We start from the raw sequence: 27,095 nt of genomic DNA, 5'->3' as shown, positions 1-27,095 counted from the left end.
CCATCATCTTAGAAGGCAGCACGTTGCTTTAATTTAAATTTCCTACATTACAACAGTAATCGCACTTCAAACCCATTTTGTTGTCTGTAAAGATCCACGGGATTCTCTGCGATCTGCAAAGCATTATAGAATTATTCTTTAAATAAGCTAAATGTAGCGTTTTGCATGTGGACAGGACCAATGTGAAACAGTCTTGTTTATGTGTATGCATTCGTTGGATGTCCTGCATTTATTGACCTTAAGATGGTGGTGGTGAATCTCCTTCTTGAACTGCTGCAGTCTGTGCTCAAGGTGCAACCAGAATGCTGCTAGATTCCCAGGATTTTGGCCCAGCGACAATGAAGGAAATACATTACATTCATATAGCGCTTTTCATGGCAACTACAGCTCACAGCACTGTAGAGCCAATAAAGTACCTTTGAAGTGCAGTCATTCTTCTAATGTGGAAAACAAGGCAGCCAATTTGCAAACAAGTGCCCACAAACAGCAACATGATAATGATGGGGCAATTGGTTTTTTTCTTGTGATGTTGATTAAGAGATAAATATTGGCCAGGACACTGGATAACTCCCCAGCTATTCTTCAACATAGTGCCAAGAGTTCTTTTATGTCCACCTGCCTTGGTTTAATGTCTCATCTGAAAGATGCATCTCCCAACAATGCTGCACATCCTCAGGACTGCACTGGAGTGTCAGTCTAGACTTTTGTGCTCAAATTGTGCATTGAGACTAGAACCTTGTGATTCAGAGCTTGCAGAGCTATGAACCAAGCCATGGCAGACACAGCTACTTGTAAGGGAACTTGCACCTGTTCCTTTGCACCTGCTCTCCTTGTCCTTGTAATGGCCATGGAATTGAAAGGTGCTGTTAAAGAATGCATCCACCACTGGCCTTTTTCCAGTTATGGTGATGATTGGGGTGCCTAACAAATGAGCTGCTTTGTCCCTAATGATGCAAAGCTTTTGTGTTGTTGGAGCCGCCTTTTACCAGACAGGTGGAGAACTTTCTGTCACACATGACTTGCAGTTGATGAAAAACCTTTCAGTATTCAGAAGGGGAGTTACTTTCTATAGAACACTCAGCCTCTGACCTGTTCTCATAGCCAATGTATGTGGCTGGTCCAGTTAAGTTTCTGGTCAATAGTGACTCGCAGGATATTCATAGAATTTACAGTGCAGAAGGAGGCCATTCAGCCCATCGAGTCCGCACCAGCTCTTGGAAAGAGCACCCTACCCAAGGTCAACACCTCCACCCTATCCCCATAACCCAGTAACCCCACCCAACACGAAGGGAAATTTTGGACACTAAGGGCAATTTTTTTTACCAAGGCCAATCCACCTAACCTGCACATCTTTGGACTGTGGAAGGAAACCGGAGCACCCGGAGGAAACCCACGCACACACGGGGAGGATGTGCAGACTCCGCACAGACAGTGACCCAAGCCGGAATCGAACCTGGGACCCTGGAGCTGTGAAGCAATTGTGCTATCCACAATGCTACCGTGCTGCCCTATTGATAGTAGGTGCAATGATGCAATGCCATTAAATGTCAAAGGAAGGAGTTCAGACTGTCTCTCGTTGGAAATAGTCATTTCTGAGCTCTTGTTATTTACCACTTTTCAGCCGAAGCCTGGTTGTTGTCCAGCTCTTGCTGCATTCAGCTATGGACTGCTAAATTATCTGAAAAATAGCTAAAAGGGATTGAACACTGCAATCATTAGTGAACATCCCCACTTTTGACCTTATAATGACATGACAGTCATTCATAAATGAATAAATAATCTTTGTCACAAGTAGGCTTACATTAATACTGCAATGAAGTTACTGTGAAAATCCCCGAGTCGCCACATTCCGGCGCCTGTTCGGGTATATGGAGGGAGAATTCAGAATGTCCAATTCACCCAACAGCACGTCTTTCGGGACTTGTGGGAGGAAACTGGAGCACCCGGAGAAAACCCACGCAGACACGCGGAGAACGTGCAGACTCCGCACAGACAGTGACCAAGTCGGGAATCGTACCTAGGACCCTGGCGTTGTGAAGTAACAGTGCTACCCATTGTGCTACCATGCCGAAGCTGGAGAGAGCAGGGCCTAGGACACTGCCCTGGGGAACTTCTGCAGGGTGGATGCATTGGGAATGAATGCACTGGGACTAAGATAATTGGCCTACAATGATGATAACCATCTTCTTTTGTGCTCAGGATGACTCCAACCAGTGAAGCTTTCCCCCTGATCCTCACTGACTTCAATTTTACAAGAGCTCCTTGAAGCCACACATTTGCAGTCACTCTCACCTCACCTCGAGAATTTAGCTGTTTCGACCATGTTTTTGCCAAAGCCATAATGAGATCTGGAGTGGAGCAATACTGGCATAGCTCAAATTGGCCACTAATTAGCAGGTCATTGGTGAGAGTGTGTCATGTAGTAGCATCATCAATGGGACCTTCCATTGTTTGGTTGATAATTAAATGTAGGCTGATGGGACAATAAGCAGCAGATTGTCCTGTCCACAAAAAGCACAACACTTTTCCACAATGTTGGGTAGATGCCAGTATCGTAGTTATATGGAAACAGTTTGGTTAGAGGCATGGCTAGTTCTGAAGTATTAGTCCTCGGTAATTGACTAAATGTTATTGGGGCCCATAGCCTTTGCTGCATTCAGTGTGCTCAACCATTTCTTGATACCACGTGGAGTGAATAGAGTTGGTTGAAGGTTACCATCTGTAATGGTGGGGGCATCATGAGAAAGTTGAGATAGGTTATTAATTTGAAATTTTGGCTGAAGAATTGTGACAGCTTAAGCCTTGCTTTTTCTAGTCACATTCTGGATTCCACCATCATTGAGAATGGGAATGTTCAAGGTCCCATCAGTTGTTGTAATTATCTACCACCTTTCACAAGTGGTTGAGCCAGAACTGTAGAGCTTTAACATGATCTGTTGGGCGTGGAATATTTAGCTCTAAGACATGCTGCTTCTGCTGTTTACCATGCATGTGGCCCTGCTGTAATAGCTTCACCAGGATCAGCACCTTAAAGGTACACCGGGTTCAGTTTCTTGCATTCTCCTCTACGCCTTTCATTAAACTAGGGTTAGTCACCTAGCTTGGTAGTAATGGAAGGGTGAGCAATAAGGCAAGCTTTCAGAGTACAGATTACAGTGGAATACAATTCTGCTGCAGTATCTCATGGATGCCAATTTTGAGCTGTTCTAAATCTATCCCTTTTAACAGGGAAGTAATGGCACAATTAACAATGTTTGGTGTGATGATAGTACTTAAGTCTCAACAAAAATTGCAGTGGTAACTCCTACCAATATAATCATCATGGATAGCAGCTATACCCGTGATAGGTAGACAGGAGAGGACAAGGTCAAGTAGGCTTTTCCCTAATATTGGTTCTCTCATCACGTGCCCAGTCTCATAGTTATGCCCTTCAGAATTCACCAGCTTGGTCAGTAGTATAGCTACCAAGCCAGTCTTGGTGATGGACATCAAACACCCCACCCAGAGTACATTCTGTACCCAAGCCATCCTCAGTGCTTCTTGCAAATGGTGCTCAACAAGGACACTGGTTTAAGATTCTGGGTAATAAATGCCAAAGGAATGCGAGTAAGAATTATTTTTATACAGCAAATAATAATGCCCTAGAACCCACTAGCCATGCGGGTGGTGGAAGCAGAGTTGATCAATGATTTCAAAAGGAAACTGGATGGGCACTTTATGGAAATAGACTTCAGGGCTGCAGAGATAAAGCATAGGAAAAGGACTGAGTATATTGCTTCACATGTAGCTGGCATAGGCACCATAGGCCAAATGGCTCCTTCTGTGCTGTAAATGACTATGACTCCATGCTTTAAATTGGCAAGTTATATCCAACATTACAAGTCAGGCCTTTTATAAGTTGGGACCCAGGTTTGATTCCAGCCTGTCTGTGTGGAGTTTGCACATTATCCCCGTGTCTGCGTGGGTTTCATCTGGGTGCTCGGCTTCCATCCACAGTCCAAATATGTAGTTAGATGAATTGGCTATGCTAAATTGCCCTTTAGCGTCCAGGAACGTGCAGGTTAGGTTATGGGGATAGGGCGGAGGAAGTGGACCTGGGTGTAGAGTGCTCTTTCGGAGGGTTGGTACAGACTCAATGGACCGAATAGCCTCCTTCTGCACTGTAGTAATTCTATGACCTGATGGGAAGAAGTGCATCAAAAGTAGAGACAATAGAGCTATTGAACAGATCTGAACACGGGGCGTAAACACTAAAATTTGGAGAGGGCACTGGTGAAGGTGGTTGGGGAACAAGGGAAGTCTCCATTGTTCATTTGAGCACAAACAAAAGGGAACTATTTGAAGAATGGAACCACATATTTAGAGACTCAAGATAAAGAAAAAAAATTGTTTCCAATTATTATACAAGTTATGCTGTTTTTGGAATTTTGCCAAAAACATTGTATGATAAAAATGCATTACAGTTTCTTCAACTTCAGCTAACATGGCATTTATTTCAGTTCAATAGTTGAGCAGATAAATATATACTTGGAATTTAAAAAAATAGACCATTTTGCAATGACCCTTCTTGCACTGCATTCTTGGGTCAAATGACTTTTGTGTACGTTTCCTATCTCTCAATATCATAAATGTAAACAAAAGTGTTCCCAATTATCTATCTTCAAGGGCTCAGCACAGCTATTCAACACATTAAATATATCTGCTTTGTTGCTCGATCTCATTTTTTGAATCGTGGACATTTAACAATACCGAAGGCAGTCATCTGGATCAAAGAAAGACCTTCTCGGGCAGAAATGAGATCTTTCTTCCCCCTCCTCACATCCACTATCCTATGGTCTCAATGGTAGTGCCAATTAAATGGAATTGAACCTGTCCAGACCCTGGTAGCAAACTTAAATCCCATAGTTTGAACCCAACTTGGCCAATTATTTGTACATCATCTTCTTGACAAACCCAGAGCTGAGCTGTCAATATTCCATATTTGGGTGAGGCAATGTAATACAGGTAACTGAAGCCACTCCATGCTTAATGCAGTAACTTAATAATAGGGCCTCAACCAATACTACAAAGAACATAACAAATGAAGCCAAGACAAGCAGTAAATGTACATACCAGTGAAAATAGTATATGTTTTTAAGGACAAATAGATTGACAGAAACTTGAAAAGAAGTTTGTGCAAAAACTGAATTAGCTGCGCTTTGCCAAAGAAAGTGAAATCTGATACATTCCAGCATTTGATGCTGCAGCATTCAGTTTTCCGATCGGCAGCTGTTGGATGAGGTCTTCGTTGTAAGTTGTTATAGGAAAGAAGTATTCATGAGAAATGTCAAATGTAGTGGCAACATTCCCCTTAAGCACCAATGCTTTCATAGACCTGTTCATACTTTAAAGTTACCATTGAGCCTGGGGTCAGTACTCACTCCATTCCCATTACAGCACATTGCTTTGGGGCCACGAATTGTGTTTTAGGAATGAGTGCATTCTGGTGGATGCTCTTTAATGCAATTTAGGCTGGGGGAAGTCAAGAGTTGTATCCTTATATAGGACTTGGCATTAAAACTGTCATGCTTATTTTGTGGGTGGAATATTGTTTTCATCTGTAATTTTCAACTAGCCTTTAAATCTAAAGGTGACTAAAGTGTTTACACTTTACCAATCCTATATTTTTATATACAAGAAATCATCCACTGACAAGATTTAAGGGTGCAAAGACAATTCAAATTTTTCTTCATGATTTCCCAAGCCATGTTCTTTGCGATACATCAGGGGCGAGATTCTCCGACCCCCCCCCGCCGGGTCGGAGAATCGCCAGGGGATGGCGTGAATCCCGCCCCCGCCGGTTGCAGAATTCTCCGGCACCGGATATTCGACGAGGGCGGGAATCGCGCCGCGGCGGTTGGCGGGCCCCCCCCGGCGATTCTCCGGCCCGCAATGGGCCGAAGTCCCGCTGCTGGAATGCCTGTCCCGCCGGTGAGAATCAAACCACCTCTCTTACCGGCGGGACAAGGCGGCGCGGGCGGGCTCCTGGGGGGGGCGCGGGGCGATCTGGCCCCGGGGGGGGGTGCCCCCACGGTGGCCTGGCCCGCGATCGGGGCCCACCGATCCACGGGCAGGCCTGTGCCGTGGGGGCACTCTTTTCCTTCCGCCTTCGCCATTGTCTCCACTACGGCGGAGGCAGAAGAGACCCCTCCACGGCTCATGCGCGGGGATGCCGTGAGCGCCCACTGACGCTCCCACGCATGCGCCGCACGGCAAAGTCATTTCCGCGCCAGCTGGTGGGGCACCAAAGGTCTTTGCCGCCAGCTGGCGGGGCGGAAATCAGTCCGGCACAGGCCTAGCCCCTCAAGGTGAGGGCTCGGCCCCCCAAGAGAATTCCGCACCTTTGGGGCGGTGCGATGCCGGACTGATTTGTGCCGTTTTTGGCGCCGGTCGGCAGACATCGAGCCGATTGCGGAGAATCCCGCCCCAGATATTTTGCCTGCAAAATTAAACTATATTTAGAGTCAACTTGTACTTAACTAGCTTTAAAATGGTTTCACATCAAATCAAGGGCTGTTTTGCTGGGATGTCAAAAATAGATCCCGGACGAGCTGCATGGTGCCGCTCTGGTTAGCACTGCTGCCTCACGGCGCCAAGGACCTGGGTCACTGTCCGTGTGGAGTTTGCACATTCTCCCCGTATTTGTGTGGGTCTCACCCCCGCAACCCAAAGATGTGCTGGCTAGGTGGATTAGCCACGTTAAATTGCCCCTTAATTGGAAAATAAAATAATTGGGTACTCTAAATTTATTTAAAGACTTCCGGGTTGCGGCAATGCGGAGCTAAGCCGCGCGATTCGGCAGCTCCCGCGAAAACGGAGCATTTTTTTGAAATCCAACCCGTGGGGAAGGAAGAAGAAAGGTCCCCAACCAACCTGTATGGATCGGACCCGCAGCAAAACGGCAAAAAAAGCAGCCCTGGAGCAGCGAGAGAAGATGGGGAAAAAAACCAAAATGGCGGCGCCAACAGACAAAGAAGAGATGCAGGAGTTCATCAAACGCTGCTTTGAGGAGATGCGCAAGGAGATGGTGGCGCCTATGCTGGCGATAATTGAAGGACTTGGAGCAACCCAGAAAGCCCAAGAGGTGAAGATCCAGGAGATCCAGGAAAAAGTGACCGTGAACGACGATGAGCTCGTGGGCCTGGCGGAGAAAGTGGAGCGGCATGAGGCGCTGCACAAGAAGTGGGCGGGAAGACTCGAAGACCTGGAGAATAGGTCGAGGAGAAACAACTTGAGGATCCTGGGACTCCCAGAAGGAGTGGAGGGGGCCGATGCCGCGGCATATGCGGGCACAATGATCGGGACGCTGATGGGTGTGGAGGCCCCCCCGGGATTTCTGGAGCTGGATGGGGCGCACCGAGTGCTTGCGAGGAAGCCCAAGGCAAATGAGCCACCAAGGGCGATGGTGGTGAGATTTCACCGGTTTATGGACAGAGAGAGGGTCCTGAAATGGGCCAAGAGGGAACGGAGCAGCAAGTGGGACAATGCGGAGATCAGGATATACCCGGACTGGAGCGCGGAGGTCGCGAAGCGGAGAGCGGGTTTCAACCGTGCCAAAGCGGTGCTGCATCGGAAAGGAGTAAAATTTGGAATGTTGCAGCCAGCGCAACTGTGGGTTACACATAATGGCCAACACCACTACTTTGAAACACCCGAAGAGGCGTGGACCTTTATACTAACTGAAAAGCTGGACTCTAATTGAGGGTTTGTGTGGGAGGGGGGGTGTTTGAGGGTTGAAGTATGATGGTTGTTGTACATAGGGGGTCAATCACGCACAGGGAATGTTATATGGGCTGGGGGAGAGAGACAAGGTCACGACAGGAGGCGCCATGGGGGGCGGGGCAGGCTTTGGAAAGCGCGGGGTTTTCTTTACCGCGCGTGGCAAGAAAGGCGGGAAGGGGAACGAAGAAATGTATATTGATTGGGAGATTCCCACACGGGGGGGGTCAAAGGGATGGCGGGGGAAGCCGCGGTCAGCAGGTGTCAGCTGACTTACAGGAGGGATATGGGGGGAGCAAAAAAGCTAGACGGGGATCTAGCGAGGGGGAGGGGAGGGAGGGAAGGTGGGGGGGGGGGGGGAAAGAGGGGGAAGGGTTGCTGCTGCACTAGCCGAAAGAGAACGGGACACAGAAGAGGTGGCTGGGACGGGGGTCCCCCGGCTGGGGGATTGGAGAGGGAGGGAGACGCGGACAAGGGACTGGCCCAGAAAAGGATATGGCTAGTCGGGGGGGGGGGGGGGGGGGGGGGGGGGGGGGGGGGGGGGGGGGGGGGGGGGGGGGGGAAGGAGGAGAAATAACATGGAACGTGAGGGGCCTGAACGGGCCGGTGAAGAGGGCTCGAGTGTTCGCGCACTTGAAGGGACTGAAGGCAGACGTGGCAATGCTCCAAGAGACACACCTGAAAGTGGCGGACCAGGTCAGGTTAAGAAAGGGATGGGTAGGACAGGTATTTTACTCGGGATTAGACGCAGAAAATAGAGGGGTGGCAATTCTGGTGGGAAAGCATGTGTCATTTGAGGCCAAGACTATCGTAGCGGATAATGGAGGGAGATATGTGATGGTGAGTGGTAGGCTGCAAGGGACGAGGGTGGTGTTGGTAAATGTATACGCCCCAAACTGGGATGATACTGGATTTATGAAGCGTATGTTGGGGCGCATTCCGGACCTGGAGGTAGGAGGACTGATAATGGGAGGGGACTTTAATACAGTGCTGGACCCAGCACTGGACCGCTCCAGATCAAGGATGGGAAGGAGGCCGGCGGCGGCCAAGGTGCTCAGGGGTTTTATGGATCAGATGGGGGGAGTGGACCCATGGAGGTTTGCAAGACCGCAGGCCAGGGAATTTTCTTTTTTCTCCCACGTACATAAGGTTTACTCCCGGATAGATTTCTTTGTTCCGGGTAAAGCGCTCATTCCGAGAGTGGAGGGGACGGAGTATTCGGCCATAAATTTATTTAAAAAGTAGATCCTGGATTTGTCAAATGTGCTGTTCAGAACCTCAGTCTTTTCAATATTACAGTTAATTACTTTTCTAAAATCAGAGTGAACGTTTTGTGTGGCATGAAACATTGCAGTATTTATTCCACAGATTCTACTGAGGATGCACCACGGACCATCCTAAAGTATAATAAACACAAATGGATACAGTATTATGTGCCAATTCATGACAAAGGGCATATGTCAGAAAACCATTAATATAGTGCAAATATGAGTGGTTGTCTCTCAGGTCCATGTAAAAGAAAATACAAACTGACTACTCTGCAGTTCCTTGCTCTAACTGCTGTTTATTTCACATGGCAATAATTAGCTCATGAACATTCAGAAACCTTGAACGACCGACCAAGAGTTTTACGCACTCCACTGTGGTATTTCAGAACTGGGAACAGTGCCTAATAATCACTCAATTTCAACTTCGAAAACTTCTAGCCTGAGCTTAATAATAGTGATTCCAGGTCGCTTCTAAGGCCCTTTGGGTGCTCATTATTTAAACCTACAATCCTGCCAACGTTTGTGCGGTTGTTGCCATTAGAAAAGAATGCCTAATTGGGTCACGACACTACATTCAAACACCATCAGAACTCATTCCAAAAACTAAAATCACATAAAATCGTCTCCCCCAGCATTCCTGCAAAAACATGTGTTAGTATCTACTGAAATAGATTTTTAACATTTTTAAAACATTTTTTTTATAAATTGAGCGTGGGTGGACCAAATAATTCTAATTTAAAATATTACAGCCCCTTTCCAATATCTGACCTCGAGCCAACCAGAGTTGAGAGCCAAGCCTGGTCACCTATATCTGTAACCGCAGCAACAGGCACGGTCTTGCAGCCTGCACTGCAGGTGTGCTCGGTGGCACAATTTCCTAAAGGGACACCTTAGAATACTGTGGTGACTATCTCAAAGAGCAAATTTTCTCTGTCTGAATATAAAAGTTCTAACACTATGTTTCTGCTTCCTGACAAAACTACAACAGCTATTATCTTTTTAAAAAGTCACAAAGTTGATGTTTAAAAGTACCAAACATATTCTCCAGTCCGCACGTTATTGGAATACGTAAAGCTGGTTGACAGGCTTATTCAGCTTCACAATTTGTGCATAAGATCTTATCATCACATATTGTTGCAATAGCAAATTTTAATTTGTAATTTTGAAGTAACAACTGACTTTATACTCAATGAACTGCAAAATAGAAATGTGTGAAAAACACTCTTCCAATTATCAGATTGTACAAAATGGTTCCATTTATTCAACTTTACCAGATCATGATCAGGCTTATCCTGGACATATGGGGTTTGGAGACATCTAGAAACAATAATACACCTGAAGTTTTTAAAATGGTAGCTTCTCTTTCGGGTGCATATAAAACTGATATTGAATATGTAATAACAATGCTTCTCCCATCTCGCTTTACTTCTCTTTGTAGTCTCTGTACTGCCATTTCACTTTGTTGAAACACAATTCCCTCCCCCACAATGAGTCATAATGCGTACTATCTCAAAACGACATTAAAATGTGTAGGCAGAATGATACATTAGATTAAAAGACACTTTACAACAATGCATTTTCTTTCTTCTACCATTTTTGCTTCCTTTTGCTAACTTTGTAATATCTCACCTTTTCTCCCTCATTTATTCCTTTTGGCAACACCTTTTTTCATAAGTAGTGACCAAGATGAGATAATACGCTGTAAATGACTTCATGGAAACCTCAGTCTCGTCCTTCCTCAGATGCTTAATCTGGTAATCCACTCATACACACACATTCAAACAACTCTATAAATTAACAAGCAACGAACAGCGTGACTGTGCTTAAAACATTTTTGTTGTACTTTGTCAGGTTCAACTATATATACTATATAGTACTAACTTACTTTCTTACAGAATTTGGTATCATCCACAAATTTAAATATTACAGTTTTAATATTTTAATTAATTTGATTAACATGTATGATAAACCATTAGGTTCCAGGTCCAAAGGTAGTGTCATTTTTGCCCAACTAGAATGGTTATTACCAATTATGTTTCTCATACAACAAAACCCGCAAAATATGGATCACAGCTTTATCTACTTCTATCCCGGTTTCCTTTAGTATTGAGGGATGTATTCAATTTGTGTTAAACCAAATGCTGTAGTTTCATAATGAGCAGTGCAGGTTTATTAAGTCCATGAACTTAGATGACTCCCCCAAAACTTTAAATTAGAAACACTAGTTTTATACTGAACGATTGAGAAAAAAGAAAATCGTAGATCATTCATTGTGCTTGCTCCACGATCTCACTCCTCATTTTTAAAAATAAACTTATGTTTGTGCATCTTTTTCTGCTCAATGCCTATTATGATTTGCTTTTCTGCAATTAAAGGAAAATGTCCATTTCTATGCAATGAGCCATCTTATCCAGCTTTAAGGAGTCTGGCCTTTACTTCACTGCAGGCTGACCTTCATTTGTACGTGTACTGCAGGGAAGAAGGTCAATACCCAAGACCTTAAATAAAAGTCTCTGGGATCTCAAACTCTCTAACCAAGTGGATATAAAGTTCATGGGGAATATTTTCTTATCTGATTATGAAGTGCTGTGCATTTTAAAAAATACAATTACATTGTTAAATTAGAATCTAACCAAAAATCCTCCACACCCATCGCTAAAACAATACTTTAATGTTCACAACTTGAAAACTTTAAAGCGAGCATGTGTGCAAGAAAAAAAGCTTTAGTATAAACAAGGGTAACCTCAAGATTCAAACAATGATGCTCTCCAGGGTCGACAAGCATTTTCCACAAGAGACAAATAAAATATGAGGGTTCAGTGTAATTACTTCCCTCCTCTCCAAAAATAAGCACATTTAAAGATTTTTTTCTTTGTCTTCCAATTTGTGGAGTTAGAGATAACAGAATCAGATAGTTTACACCTACGGCATAGAAAGTTAATCTGTGCTATAACCACTGCAGACAGAAACAAAAAGGGAAGAAACGAACAAGTAGATCAAACTGAATGTCCACTCTGGCACTTTGATAGTTTGTAATAATCTTTTATTCAGTAAATTTTGCCAGAAACTATTCAACTATCTGGAGCACTGTCGATGGCCATATGATTAATAGATTTGAAAACAAGGCGGCAACAGGATTGAGACACACACACATCGCAAGCACAGCCCACAAAACTCTCTAATAGCAAAATTTCGAACTACACAACAGCACAGCACAATTGAATGGGAAATTTTGATATACCATGTTATAATGGAAAATATTAGCAAGAAAGTCTGATCAAAAATCATGACCTCAGGGTTTGCGACAAACTTGGCTCTTTAACAGCACTTTTACTTGAATCAGAAGGTAGTGAGATCAAGTCTCACTCACGGATACTTGAGCACTTAATGTAACCTGACAGTTTAGGGCAGCACAAAGTGCATACTGCACCATCAGAATTGCTGTCTTTCGAATGAGAGATTAATTTAAGACCATCTGCCTGCTCAATCCACATCATTATTTGGAGAAAACAAGTCAGCTGTTCCAGGGTTCTGCCAAGGATTTATTCCTCAATAAATTACCTGGTCACATTGCTTTTTGCTTTTGGGGGGGGGGGGGGTTGTTATGTGCTAATTTTCTGCCTCATTTGCCCATATTGCAACAGTGACTACAACTGCAAAAACACAAAGCTGACAGTGAAGAGTCCGGGATGTGCCAAGGACGTGAAAAATGCTACAGAAGTGCAAGTTCTTTTCTACTACAGAAAGTATCTCTTTATAGAATGAGTATATTGGTTGAAGATGTCAGTGTGAACTGCACACATGTATAAAACTAGGGACCATAAATATAAAATAGTCACTAATAAACACGTTCAGATGGTGAGAATGTGGAAAGGTTACAACATGGAATAGTTGAGGCAAATTGCAGAAATGCAATTAAGGGAAAGGTAGATTTTTTAAAATAATCTTTATTATTACAAGTAGGCTTACATTAACACTGCAATGCAGTTACTGTGAAAATCCCCTAGTCGCCACACTCTGGCACCTATTCGGGTACACTGAGGGAGAATTCAGAATGTCCAAATTACCTAACAGCACATCTTTCAGGACTTGAGGGGGGAAACCTTGGAGCACCCGGAGGAAACCCACGCAGACACGGGGAGAAAGTGCAGACTCCACCCAGACAGTCACCCAAGGCCAGAATTCAACTCGGGTCTCTGGAGCTGTGAGGCAGCAGTGCAAACCACTGTGCCACCTTGCCACACACCGCGTTATCCTCAAGAATTAAATCTTTTAGCTCCGACATTATTCTGTTGAATTTGCACTGCACCGCCTCCATGGTCAATATTTTCTTCCTGTGGTGCAGTGCCCAAATTGAACCTAATTCTCTGAATGGAGTCCAACCGTAGCTTCAAAAAACCAAAATAAATCTTGCTGTACCAATCCCCATGAATAAACTCCACTAGGCTTTTCATTTTTTTAAAACTTTACATCTGTATACTTGTACAGATTGCATAACTCTTTGAGGTACAGAGGGACTGGAGTGTCCCAGTATTTAAATCACAAGAAGTATGCACATGCAAGTGATTAGAAAGCCAAATGGAAAGTTGTTTATTGCATGGGGCAATGAAGTATAAAAAGTAGTGAAGGTTCACTTAACTCATTGCCAGGATGAAGGGGTCATCTTATAAAGGGAAGGTGGGACAGCATGGGCCTGTATCCATTATAGTCAAGAAGAATGAGAGGTGATTTTATTGAAACAAACAAGATTCTGAGGAGACTTGACAGAGTGATAAAGTAAAGCTGAGACCCCAGTAGAGATCCCTGGGAGACACCATTATTCGATTCTTGTGAATTGGAGTACAAACGCATTGGGTGCAATTTTCTCTTTTTTTAACCAATTGCCAACTCAGGTGGGGAAAGCTGGGCATAGCCTGCCTGATCCACTGCTGGCTTTTCCTACCATGTTTTTGGACACTTAGTCAAGAACAATTCTGGAGGTGGGTCCCATGATGTTACGCTGGTAGGGCGGGCTCAACCTCAGCTTCCAAGTGATCAGGGCACCCTTTTTTTAAATAAAAAAAGAACCCCCCCCCCCCGCTCTCCTGAGGGAACCCTTCCCCAACCCAACAAAAGACCCCCCTTCCTCCGCCCACCCCGCGATGTGACATGGGATGGTGGGGGTAAATAGAGCCGGAAGCCCTTTCAAGGCTGGAACCCCATTACATCATTGGCGGGGGTTGGGGATAATCAAGCAGGGAAATCCAGTGATGTAAAAGCAGTTTTGGGAGTCCCCCTCAATTCTAACATAGGAACAGGAGTAAGCTATTCAGCCCATCGGGCCTACTCCATCATTCAATACAATCTAGGCTGATCGGACACTCCAATGCCTTCGACACCAACTATCCCCATGACCCTTTATGTGATTGTTAATAAGAAACCTATTAATCTCTGCTTTAAACATACTCAATGACTGAGCTTCCACGGCCCTCTGGAGTAGAGAATTCCAAAGATTCACAACCCTCTGTAATAAAATTTCTCCTCAACTTGGTCCTTAGTGGCATCTCCCTTATTTTGAAATTGTGCCCCCTGGTTCGAAACTCGTCAACCAAGAGAAACATCTTATCTGCATCTAACCTGTCTATTCCAATAAGTATTTTGTAGGGTTCAATGAGATCACTTCTCATTCTTCAAAACTCTAGAGAATGCATCCCTAGTTTGCCCAATCCCTCTTCATAAGACAGCCCCGCCACCCCCAGAATTCCCACTATGGCAATAATATCCTTTCTGAGGTAAGGGGACTAAAACTGCCTCACTACTCCTGCACTCTTGCAATAAATGCTAAAATTCCATTTGCCTTCCTAATAGTTTGCTGCACCTGCATGTTTGCCTTCAGTGACTTATGGACAAGGACACCGAGGCCCCTTTGTGCATCTACACTTTAGGAAATACTCTGCATATCTGTTTCTTCTACCTAATGGATTACCTCACATTTTTCCACATTATGTTCCATCTACCATGTTCTTGCCCACTCACTAAGTCAATCCAAACCCTCCTGTAGCTGCTTTATATCATCCTCACAATACACATTCCCGCCGAGCTTTGTATCCTCCTTGAATGTGGAAATATTACATTTGGTCCCCACATTCAAATCATTGGTATATACGGTGAACACCTGGGGCCCCAAGTACTGATTCTTGCAGTACCCCAATAGTCACAACCTGCCAATGTGAGAATGATCCGTTTATTCCTACTCTTTTTATGCCCGTTAGCCAATCCTCAATCCATGCCAGTGTGCTGCCTCCTATCCCATGTGCTTTTATTTTGCTAATTAACCTCCTGTGGGGGGCTTTATCAAAAGTCTTCTGAAAGTCCAAACATACTACATTCCTCGACTCTCCTTTATCTATTTTGTCATTAACATCTTCAAAAAACACCAGGTTAAAGTCCAACAGGTTTGTTTCAAATCACTATCTTTCGGAGCACTGCTCCTTCCTCAGGTGAACGAAGAGGTATGTTCCAGAAACATATAGATAGACAAAGTCAAAGATGCAAGACAGTGCTTTGAATGTGAGCATTTGCAGGTAATTAAGTCTTTACAGATCCAGAGATAGGGGTAACCCCAGGTTAAAGAGGTGTGAATTGTGTCAAGCCAGGACAGTTGGTAGGATTTCGCAAGCCCAAGCCAGATAGTGGGGGATGAATGTAATGCGACATGAATCCAAGGTCCCGGTTGAGGCCATACTCATGTGTGCGGAACTTGGCTATAGGTTTCTGCTCGACGAATTTGCGTTGTCGCGAGTCCTGAACTCCGCCTTGGAGAACGCTTACCCGGAGATCAGAGGCTGAATGCCCTTGACTGCTGAAGTGTTCCCCGACTGGAAGGGGACATTCCTGCCTGGCGATTGTCGCGCGATGTCCGTTCATCCGTTGTCGCAGTGTCTGCATGGTCTCACCAAAGGACGCTTCAGGACGTCCTTTCCTGCAGCATATGAGGTAGACAACGTTGGCCGAGTCGCACGAGTATGTACCGCGTACCTGGTGGGTGGTGTTCTCACGTGTAATGGTGGTACCCATGTCGATGATCTGGCATGTCTTGGAGAGATTGCCATGGCAGGGTTGTGCAACGTCGTGGTCGCTGTTCTGAAGGCTGGGTAGCTTGCTGCAAACAATGGTTTGTTTGAGGTTGCGCGGTTGTTTGAAGGCAAGTAGTGGGGGTGTGGGGATGACCGTGGCAAGATGTTCATCCTCATTGGTGATGTGTTGAACGCTGCGAAGATGTCGTCGTAGTTTCTCCGCTCCGGGGAAGTACTGGACGATGAAGGGTACTCTGTTGGTTGTGTCCCGTGTTTGTCTTCTGAGGAGGTAAGTGCAGTTTTTTGCTGTGGCGCGTTAGAACTGTCGATCGATGAGTCGAGCGCCATATCCCGTTCGCACGGGTGCATCTTTCAGCGTCTGTAGATGGCTGTTACGCTCCTCCTCGCCTGAGCATATCCTGTGTATACGGAGGGCTTGTCCATAGGGAATGGCTTCTTTAATGTGTTTAGGGTGGAAGCTGGAGAAGTGGAGCATCGTGTGGTTATCCTTGGGCTTGCGGTAAAGCGAAGTGCTGAGGTGACTGTCCTTGATGGAGATGAGTGTGTCCAAGAATGCAACCGATTTTGGAGTAGTCCATGGCGAGTCTGATGGTGGGATGGAACTTATTGATGTCATTGTGTAGTCGTTTCAATGATTCTTCGCCCTGGGTCCAAAGGAAAAAAATGTCATTGATGTATCTGATGTATAACGTTGGTTGAAGGTCCTGTGATGAAATCTTGTTCAAGCTTGTGCATGAAGATGTTGGCATATTGAGGTGCGAATCTGGTCCCCATGGCTGTTCCGTGCGTCTGGATGAAGAACTTGTTGTCGAAGGTGAAGACGTTGTGATCCAGAATGAAGTGGATGAGTTGCAGAATTGCATCTGGAGATTGGCAGTTGTCGGTGTTGAGTACTGAGGCTGTTGCAGCAATGCCGTCGTCAAGGGGATGCTGGTGTAGAGTGCCGAGACTCCATTGTGGGGAGGAATGTTCCTGGTTCAACTGGTCCATGGGTGCTGGGTTTCTGTAGGAAGTCCGTCGTGTCGCAACAGAAGCTGGACGTTCCTTGTACGATGGGTTTCGAGATGCCCTCGATGTAGCCAGAGAGGTTCTCACACAGGGTCCCATTGCCTGAATGTTCCCTTCCAGTCGGGGAACACTTCTGCAGTCAAGGGCATTCAGCCTCTGATCTCCGGGTAAGCGTTCTCCAAGGTGGCCTTCAAGACGCGCGACAACGCAAAATCGCCGAGCAGAAACTTATAGCCAAGTTCAGCTCACATGAGTACGGCCTCAACCGGGACCTTGGATTCATGTCGCATTACATTCACCCCCCACCATCTGGCCTGGGCTTGCAAAATCCTACCAACTGTCCTGGCTTGAGACAATTCACACCTCTTTAACCGGGGGTTACCCCTCTCTCTGGCTCTGCAAAGATTTAATTGCCTGCAAATGCTCGCATTCAAAGCATTGTCTTGCATCTTTGACTTTGTCTATATATGTTTCTGGAACATACCTCTTCATTCACCTGAGGAAGGAGCAGTGCTCCGAAAGCTAGTGATCTGAAACAAACCTGTTGGACTTTAACCTGATGTTGTAAGATTTCTTATTGGGCTCACCCCAGTCCAACGCCAGCATCTCCACATCTTCAAAAAACTGCAACAAGTTCATCAAACATGATTTCCCATTCATAATTCCATGTTGACTATACCCAATCAGATCATGATTGTCCATGTGTCTATTTATCACAACCTTGATAATAGATTCCAGCATTTTTCCCACCACTGATGTAAATATAACAGGTCTGAAGATCTGAATTGTCACTCTCCCTCCCCTCTAATAGTGCAGTGACATTTGCTCCCTTCCAATCTTCAGAAACCATTTCAGAATCTATACAGTTTTGGAAGATGATCACCAATGCATCCGCTATCTCTATAGCAACTTCTTTCAACACTTTGGCATGCATAATAGGGGGTCCTGAGGACTTATCAACTTTCAGACCTATTAATTTCTCCAATACAACTTTACTTGTACTAATTTCCTTCAACTCTGCATTCTCCTTAATCCCTTGGATCTTTACATCAGGGAGATTTCCTGCATATTCCTCAATGAAAACAGACACAATAATAATTTAGCTTTTCTGCCATTTCTCTATTTCCCATTATGAATTCTGCCTATAATGGACCTACATTTGTCTCGGCTAAACACTTCCTTTTTTATACACATATAAAAGCTTTCACAGTCCGTTTTATGTTTTTTGCTAGATTGCATTCATACTCTGTTCTCCCTTTCTTTATCATTTTTTTGACCTTTTGCTGTATTCGAAAAACCTCATGATCCTAGATTTACTACTATTTTGGGCAACTTTACAAGCCATTTAATCTTGTACAATCCTCAACTTCCTTTGCCAGCTCTGGTTGACTGGCTTCTTCTGGGTTTTTGCACCCCGCAAGAACGTACAAGTGTTGCATGCTATGTAATAGTTCTTTAAGACTATCCATTGCCTATGCACAGTCATACCTTTTTTAAAAAATAAATTTAGAATACCCAATTAATTTTTTCCAATGAAGGGGCAATTTAGCGTGGCCAATTCACCTAGCCTGTACATCTTAGGGTTGTGGGGGCGAAACCCACACAAACACGTGTAGAATGTGCAAACTCCACACGGACAGTGACCCAGAGCCGGGATCGAACCTAGGACCTCGGCGCCCTGAGGCAGCAGGGCTAACCCACCGCGCCACCGTGCTGCCCTGAGTCATACCTTTTTTAATGTATTTTCCCAATCCACCTCAGCCAATTTGTCCCTCATGCTGTAATAATTTCCTTTATTCAATTTTAACAACTTGCGTTTAGATTGAACTTCCTCACTTTCAAATATAATGTAAAATTCTATCACATTATGGTTACTCATCTCTAAAGGTTATTTTACTTCACCCCCAGTGGCTTTCCACCCGCCAAAACAGGGGTGGAAAAGTCTCAGCCCCATCTCTGCTCTCTTGCCACCTAGCCAATGCCTTACTGTATTAATTAGTTGCTTCCAATTCCATGTGTGCTTTCTTTTTTTCCTCTCATCAATCCTTTACAAACAAGCATACCAATACCTTGTAGAAGTCCATAAAATTTACATCCACAGAACCTCTTTTGTCTTACATGTTAGTTATCTCCTCAAAAAGGGACAGCACGGTGGTGCAGTGGTTAGCACTGCTGCCTCAAGGCGCCGATGTCCCAGGTTCGATACCAGCTCTGGGTCACTGTCCGTGTGGAAGTTTCATTTTCTCCCCGTGTTTGTGTGGGTTTCGCCCCCACAACCCAAAGATGTGCAGGGTAGCTGGATTGGCCACGCTAAATTGAAAATGAAATGAAATGAAAATGAAAATCGCTTATTGTCACAAGTAGGCTCCAATGAACTTACTGTGAAAAGCCCCTAGTCGCCACATTCCGGCGCCTGTTCGGGGAGGCTGGTACGGGAATTGAACCGTGCTGCTGGCCTGCCTTAGTCTGCTTTAAAAGCGAGCGATTTAGCCCAGTGAGCTAAACCAGCCCCTTAATAGGGCACTCTAAAAAATTTTTTTAATTCACTAGGTTAATGACATATGATTTACCATTTACAAATCCATACTGGTTCTTTCAGATCAGTTCATATCACAGAATCATAGAATTTACAGTGCAGAAGGAGGCCATTCAGCCCATCGAGTCTGCACCGGACCTTGGAAAGAGCACCCCACTTAAACCCATGTCTCCACCCTATCCCTGTAACCCAGTAACCCCACCTAACCTTTTTTGGACACACTAAGGGCAATTTGTCATGGCCAATCCACCTAACCTGCACGTCCTTGGAGTGTGGGAAGAAACCGGAGCACCTGGAGGAAACCCACGCAAACACGGGGAGAACGTGCAGACTCCACACAGACAGTGACCCAAGCCGGGAATCAAACCTGGGACCCTGGAGCTGTGAAGCAACTGTGCTAACCACTGTGCTACCGTGCTGCCCAATGTCCAAGTGCTTAGTCACTCTGTCCCTAATAATAGATCCTACTAACTTCCCCAAAACTGACAGGTTTACAAGAATTACAGAAACTTAACAGTACAAAACAATTCATTCAGCTCACTGTTCCCGTGCTGGCTCTTTAAAAGGAGACTTCCCTATTCTCACGTCACTACTTCTTAAACTGTAACCTTTTTTAAGTTCTTCATCCCTTAAATGCCTGTCCAACTCACTTTTAAAAATGTCAAAGGTGTCAGCTTCCACCACATTCTTTGGTCCGGACAACTCAGTGAAATACTCCCCCATCGCCCCCCTATATCCATGTAATAACCTCTGGTTATTCATTCTCCACTTACCAGACAGGATATTCTTTCCTCTATCTACTCTATTCAAACCTATCATGAAACTTAGGTAACCTCAAAAATGTCTCTGCTACAAGGAAAGTAGACCTAACTTTCAATTTCCTAGTTTATCTCTAATACCTTCTTAAATATTACAGTAATATTGGCTCTGTGCTCTGGAAATGCTTAAAGTCAATTAAAATGAACAAATAAGATCCCTCAGTTTGTTTATGCTAATACCTTTTAATGGTTCAACACATTCTCAACTTAGCACCGACTTTCATTGTTACATATTAGACTCTATTTTAAAATCGCCCAAAACTGTGAATCAGTGATGAATTCAGAAACTAAATTAAGCTAGTTGACTTAACCAGCAAAAATACATTCTGTGCTTCATGGAACTATTTGTTGAAATTCATTCCACTTTTTGTAAAGACCGGTCTTCATAGTTGAAACGCTATTTACACTCAAATAAGACTACATCCACTAAACAGAATCCAAACTGAAAACAAATTAGAGGGGCTAGCAAAACCAGAACATCAGGCAATTAACCAAAAGGTGGTGGAAGTTAAAACCAACAGATGGATTGAAAATTGGAATGACAAGCGCACATTGTAAGGAAAATAAAAAGCCAAATATATTCAAATATTTTTTGTATGTATAAGTTGCTTTCTTGTTAAAAGTGATGCACAGCATAGTAAATGGGTCTAAAAATCCCAATTCCTCTACCACCTTAACGACTGCCTTTATTAGAGGGCAAAGGTTTACAGTAACTGAACTGATGAAAGCTGGAAGAAAATTACATAAACTTTGTCAACACTGAAACATCAATTGCTTTTAGAGATTCTGAAAATGCTCATAAGTGAACCATTTTGAGTAAAACAATTGTGTTCAAGAGAGAATGACAACTAATTACATCTGTAAATTGTGGCAATGGTCTAAAAATTACAAAACAAAATAAGTACCTTAAGGTAAGTAATTGAAGTGAGAAATTGGGGGCTCCAGCCCCACTCCAGAGACTGGAGTACATAATCTAGGGTAACACTTACAGAACTGAGGGAGCACTGCTCTGTTGCAGTCTTTCAAATGAGAAATTAAACTGAGTATTAATTTGCCCTCCTGGGTGGTTGTAAAACTCTCATGGCACTATTTTAAAAAAGGTGAGTTCTCCCTCAATTAATATTTTTCCTTCCGTCAATATCAAAATAGACTATTTGGTCATTATCACATTGCGTGTGTAAGACCTGGCTCTTTCCAAATTGGCTGCCATGTTTTCTACAATACAACCGTGACTGCAGTTTAATTTTACTCAATTGGTTGTAAAACACGTTGGGCCATCCTGAGCCAATTAGAGGTGCTATACAAATGCCAGTTCTTAGAAGGCAATTCTCGAAGTCATTTGACTTATTTGCACAAATGACCCGATAAAAGTTTTTTTTAAAATAGAGCTTTATTATCCACGCAAAAGTGAAAATTTGTCTTTGGCTTCACCTCCATTATAGCATATAATCATACAATCACTAGTTAAAAAAACAGCAAATATTTAATGTATACCTACATTCATATACTTGTGCATAAATAACATACATCCATACCATGCAGATATAACACATTGCATTTTTTAAGTACCCAATTTTTTCACCCCAATTCAGAGACAATTTGGCATGGCCAATTCACCTACCCTGCACATCTTTTGGATTGTGGGGGTGAGACCCACGCAAACTCAGGGAGAATATGCAAACTCCACACAGACAGCGACCCAGGGCCAGGATCGAACCCGATCCTCAGCGCTGTGAGGCAGCAGTACTAACCACTGCGCCACCGTGCCGCCCAACACATTAAAGCACTTGGTGCAATAAAAATAAATAAAAACAGCAAGTTGAATTTACATTATGTTATTTAGTAAGCGTATGGCACTGGGAACAAAGGACCTCTTGAACAGATTTTTCCTGGCAATTGGCATTCTAAAACACCGGCCCAAAGGAAGCCTTTCAAATTGATGAGATAAAAAGTGAGGGGGCCGATGATGACCTGAGCTGTCTTCTTAACTTGCTAAATAAATATCGAACCAGGTCTGCTTTCCACCAATGATTTTACCTGCAGTGTTGACAATTCTGGCCAGCTTACCTTTGCATTTCACACTCGGGTTACCAGGCCAATTGTGTTGAATGTTAAAATACTCTCTACCAGACTTTTGAATACCTCTTTAAAGCTTGACTCTTTGTATCCTCACTGGCTACAGGTGAGATTCCAGAGGACTGGAGAATAGCTAATGTTGTTCCTTTGTTTAAGAAGGGTAGCAAGGATAATCCATGAAATTAAAGGTCAGTGAGCCTCATGTCAGTGGTAGGGAAATTATTGGAGAGGATTCTTAGAGATGGAATTTAGTCCCATTTAGAAGCAAGTGGACATATTAGCGAGAGACAGCATGGTTTGTGAAGGGGAGGTCGTGTCTCACTAACATGATCGAGTTTTTTGAGGAAGTGACAAAGATGATTGATGAAGGTAGGGCAGTGGATGTTGTCTACATGGGCTTGGTAAGGCCTTTGACAAGGTCCCTTGTAGCAGATTGGTACAGAAGGTGAAGTCACACGGGATCAGAGGTGAGCTGGGAAGACGGATACAGAACTGATTCGGTCATAGAAGACAGAGTGTAGCAGTGGAAGGGTACTTTTCTGAATGGAGGGCTAGTGGTGTTGTAGTATATATAAATGATTTGGAGAAAAATGCAACTGGTCTCATTAGTAAGTTTGTGGACAACACAAAAGGTTGGTGGAATTGCAGATAGTGATGAGGACCGTCAGAGGATACAGCAGGATATAGATCGGTTGAAGAATTGAGCGGAGAGATGGCAGATGGAGTTTAATCCGAAGAAATGTGAGGTAATGCATTTTGGAAGGTGTAATACAGGTGGGAAATATACAGTAAATGGCAGAACCCTTAAGAGTATTGACAGGCAGAGGGTTCTGGGTGAACTGGTCCTCAGGTCACTGAAAGTGGCAATGCAGGTGGAGAAGGTAGTCATGCTTGCATTCATCAGCCGGGGCACTGAGTATAAAAATTGGCAAGTCATACTGCAGATGGATGGAACCTGAGTTAGGCCACACTTGGAAAATAGTGTTCAATTTTGGTCACCACACTGCCAGAAGGATGTGGAGGATTTGGAGAGGGCACAGAAGAGGTTTATCAGGATATTGCCTGGTACGGAGGGCACTAGTTATGAGGAGAGATTGGATAAACTTGGTTTGTTTTCACTGGAATGACAGAGGTTCAGGGGGCGACCTGACAGATGTCTACAAAATTATGAGGGGTATGGACAGAGTGGACAGTCAGAAGCTTTTTCTCCCCCCAAGGTGGAAGAGTCAATTACTAGGGGACATAGGTTTATGGTGAGAGGGAAGTTTTTTTTTTCTTTTTTTACACAGAGGGTAGTGGTTACCTGGAATTTGCTGCCAGAGGAGGTGGTGGAAGCAGGTATGATAATGATGTTTGTGGGGTGTCTTGATAAATACATGAATAGGACAGGAATAGAGGGATATGGACCTCGGAAGTGGAGAAGGTTTTAGGTTAGATAGGCAGCATGGTCGGCGCAGGCTTGGAGGGCTGAAGGGCTTGTTCCTGTGCTGTACTTTTCTTTGTTCTTTGTTCACTCCAAACACTTTCAGTTTTCTAATTAGAAACAGATGCTGACTAGCCTTTTTAAAGATACAGTTGAAGCTTAGCTTCTGGTCTATATATTTTGTTTTTAAATTTAGAGTACCCAATTATTTATTTTTTTCCAATCAAGGGGCAATTTAGCATGGCCAATCCACCTAACCTGCACATCTTTGGGTTGTGGAGGTGAAACCCACGCAGACACGGGGAGACTGTGCTAACTCCACACGGATAGTGACCCGGGGCTGGAATTCGAACCCAGGTCTTCAGTGCCATAGGCAGCAGTGCTATCCATGTGCCGCCCCACTTCTGGTCGATATATGTTCCCAGATGCTTGAAACACTCTGCACCCTCTGCTGGTTGATCATTAAGATATAGAGGTTCACGACTTCCGGGTGCGGCGATGACCAGCTAAGTCGCACGTTTCGGCAGCTCCCGGTGGAAAGGACTTTTGGGCTCTTAATAGGAGCCCCAACGGCAATTTTAACGGCTAAAAACACTGTGCAGTAAACCAGAAGGGAATCCCCCCTGGACACGGATGGAAAAAGGAGAGGAAAGTGGCCGGATTGCGGTGGATCCTCTAGAACAGCGGCCAGGAAGGCAGGCACAAAGCAAGATGGCGTCGGAAGGAGGCAGTTTAATATGGGGCCCTGACCAACAAGAGTTCCTGCGGCGTTGCGTGGAAGAACTTAAAAAGGAGATGAAGAAGGAGCTGTTGGCCCCGATATTACAGGCGATTGAAGGGCTAAAGGAGGAGCAAAAGACCCAGGAGCAGGAGCTTCGGGTCGTGAAGGCAACGGCTGCTAAGAATGAGGACGACATACAGGGCCTGGTGGTGAATACAGAGATGCACGAGGCACAACACAAAAGGTGTGTGGAAAGGCTGGAGGTGCTGGAGAATAATGCGAGGAGGAAGAATTTAAGGATTCTTGGTCTTCCCGAAGGTGCAGAAGGGGCGGACGTCGGGGCATATATGAGCACGATACTGCACTCGCTAATGGGATCGGAGGCCCCGACGGGCCCGTTGGAGGTGGAGGGAGCCTATCGAGTTATGGCGCGAAGACCGAGGGCTGGAGAAATTCCTCGAGCCATAGTGGTGAGATTTCTCCGATATAAGGACAGAGAGATGGTCGTCAGATGGGCAAAGAAAACTCGGAGCAGTAGGTGGGAGAACGCGGTGATCCGCGTATATCAAGATTGGAGTGCGGAGGTGGCGAAAAGGAGGGCAAGCTTTAATCGGGCCAAGGCGGTGCTGCACAAAAGGAAGGTTAAATTTGGAATGCTGCAGCCGGCAAGACTGTGGGTCACACATCAAGGGAAACACCACTACTTTGAAACGGCAGAAGAGGCGTGGACATTTATTGTCGAGGAGAAACTGGAATAAGCGGGCTAGAAAAAGAACGTTTGGGACAAAGTGGTGGGGTGAATATGTGGGGTGAAGAGGGGGAAAAGGGGGAAAGAGATGATTTCCCAAGTTGTTAATCCTGCGACCCTGTAACTTTTCTCTCTTCCCCATGTCGTGGGGGGGGGGAGAGGGGGGGGGGGGGGGGGGTGGGGGGGGGGGATGAGGAGCTGGGGGCGCCGGCCATTGGGGGCGGGGCCAAATGGGAAGCGCGGGCTTTGTTCCCGCGCTATGGTAATCATGGCAGGAACAGGGAAGCAGGAAGGAGGGGGCCTCGCACAGTGGGAGCCGAGGTCACGGGGGGAAGCCGAGGTCGGCCAGAGTTTGCTGACTTCTGGGAGCAACATGGGTGGTGCAATTACGCTAGTGAGGGATCTAGCGGGGGGGGGGTTAACTAGGTTGCTACTGCTGGGGAGAAGGGGGAGCTGGTATGGGGTGGGGTGGTCGGGGCGGGAGGGCGCCGTTGGGGGGAGATACGGCTACGTGGGAACCGGGTGAGGAGCTGGATTGAAAAAGGAGATGGCTCGTCGACAAGGGGGGGGAGGGGGGGGTAAAGAGCCCCCCAACCCGGCTGATCACGTGTAATGTGAGAGGGCTGAACGGGCCGATAAAGAGGGCACGGGTACTCGCACACCTAAAGAAACTTAAGGCAGATGTGGTTATGCTGCAGGAGACGCATCTGAAACTGATAGACCAGGTCAGACTATGCAAAGGATGGGTGGGGCAGGTGTTTCATTCGGAGCTAGACGCAAAAAACAGGGGGTGGCTATACTAGTGGGGAAGCGGGTAATGTTTGAGGCAAAGACCATAGTGGCGGATAGTGGGGGCAGATACGTGATGGTGAGTGGCAAATTGCAAGGAGAGGCGGTGGTCTTAGTGAACGTATATGCCCCGAACTGGGATGATGCCAACTTTATGAGGCGTATGTTAGGACGTATCCCGGACCTAGAGGTGGGGAAGTTGGTAATGGGTGGAGATTTTAATACGGTGCTGGACCCAGGGCTGGACAGATCGAGGTCCAGGACCGGAAGGAGGCCGGCTGCAGCTAGGGTGCTTAAGGACTTTATGGAGCAGATGGGAGGAGTAGACCCCTGGAGATTTAGTAGACCTAGGAGTAAGGAGTTTTCGTTTTTCTCCTATGTCCACAAAGTTTATTCGCGGATAGACTTTTTTGTTTTGGGAAGGGCACTGAGCCCGAAGGTGACGGGGACGGAGTACACGGCTATAGCTATTTCGGATCACGCTCCACATTGGGTGGACCTGGAGATAGGGGAGGAAAAAGAACAGCGTCCACCCTGGAGAATGGACATGGGATTATTGGCAGATGAGGGGTATGTTTAAGGGTGAGGGGGTGTATTGAAAGGTACTTGGAACTCAATGATAATGGGGAGGTTCAGGTGGGAGTGGTCTGGGAGGCGCTGAAGGCAGTGGTTAGAGGGGAGCTGATATCTATTAGGGCACATAAAGGAAAGCAGGAGGGTAGGGAAAGGGAGCGGTTGTTGAAAGAACTTCTGAGGGTGGACGGACAATATGCGGAGGCACCGGAGGAGGGACTGTACAGGGAAAGGCAAAGGCTACATGTAGAATTTGACTTGTTGACTACGGGTAATGCAGAGGCACAATGGAGGAAGGCAC

General features: G+C 45.2%; 1 protein-coding gene across 7 annotated transcripts in view; it reads right to left on the bottom strand.

The window, feature by feature from the left end:
• Positions 1 to 27,095, bottom strand: part of atxn1a (ataxin 1a) — a 470,336-nt gene that overhangs the window by 167,316 nt on the left and 275,925 nt on the right. For 2 of the 7 annotated variants that reach the window (XM_072509608.1, XM_072509612.1), the window contains one exon: positions 19,229 to 19,420. The exons of the other annotated variants lie outside the window; for them this stretch is intronic. The gene's annotated coding sequence lies outside the window, so the exon portion shown is untranslated. The remainder of the gene's footprint in view (positions 1 to 19,228; positions 19,421 to 27,095) is intronic. 7 annotated transcript variants of the gene reach the window in all.

The sequence above is a fragment of the Scyliorhinus torazame genome, chromosome 6 (genome assembly GCF_047496885.1).
Source record: "Scyliorhinus torazame isolate Kashiwa2021f chromosome 6, sScyTor2.1, whole genome shotgun sequence".
Lineage (NCBI taxonomy): Eukaryota > Metazoa > Chordata > Chondrichthyes > Carcharhiniformes > Scyliorhinidae > Scyliorhinus > Scyliorhinus torazame.
The sequence above is the reverse complement of the archived record's forward strand: the minus strand, read 5'-3'. Positions and strand labels throughout refer to the sequence as shown.